Raw genomic sequence first — 1074 nt, forward strand, 5'->3', positions numbered from 1 at the left:
AATTATGGTTTAGGTGTCATGCAGCTAGAGGCTACAAAATTCTGATCCTCCCCAGATTGCTCCTGGAGGGGATAACATCACTATTGTAAAACATAACATCAGTGCTAGAGATATTTTGTAGACCCTGCATTGATGGATCAGTTGGCACTACCCAGGTCAATAAACTGGCTCATCTGGTCTTGTAGTCCCCACCCAGGAAATGACTCAGTGCAAGAGGATAGCTTCAACACCCTATCATTTCACCTCTGACCCAATCAATCAGCACTACTTACTCACTGGCTCCTACCCACCAAATTGTCCTTAAAACCCCAAATCCTGAATTCTTGAGGTGATTGATTTCAGTAATAATAAAACTCTGGTCTCCCATGTAGCTGACTCTACATGAATTATTTCTTCTCTATTGCAGTTTCCCTGTCTTGATAAATTGGCTCTGTCTAGGCATTGGGCAAGGTGAACCCACTGGGTGGTTACAGATAAACAAAATGTAGCATATATATATATATATATACACACACACACACACACATAGTTTCAGAAGGAATGGTACTAGCTCCTCTTTGTACCTCTGGCAGAAGTCAGCTGTGAATCCATATGGTCCTGGGCTTTATTGGTTGGTAGGTTATTAATTACTTCCTCAATTTCAGAACTTGTTATTGGTCTATTCAGGGATTCGACTTCTTCCTGGTTTAGTCTTGGGAGAGTGTATGTGTCCAGGAATTTATCCATTTCTTCTAGATTTTCTAGTTTATTTGCATATAGGTGTTTATAGTATTCTCTGATGGTAGTTTGTATTTCTGTGGGATCAGAGGTGATCTCCCCTATACCATTTTTTGTTGCATCTACTTGATTCTTCTCTCTTTTCTTCTTTATTAATCTGGCTAGTGGTCTATCTATTTTGTTAATCTTTTCAAAAAATGAGCTCCTGGATTCAAGTGATTTTTTTTAAAGGGTTTTTCATATCTCTGTCTCCTTCACTTCTGCTCTGATCTTAGCTATTTCTTGTCTTCTGCTAGATTTTCAAATTGTTTGCTCTTGCTTCTCTAGTTCTTTTAATTGTGACATTAGGGTGTCGAT

The sequence above is a fragment of the Mandrillus leucophaeus genome, unplaced genomic scaffold (genome assembly GCF_000951045.1).
Source record: "Mandrillus leucophaeus isolate KB7577 unplaced genomic scaffold, Mleu.le_1.0 Scaffold1624, whole genome shotgun sequence".
Lineage (NCBI taxonomy): Eukaryota > Metazoa > Chordata > Mammalia > Primates > Cercopithecidae > Mandrillus > Mandrillus leucophaeus.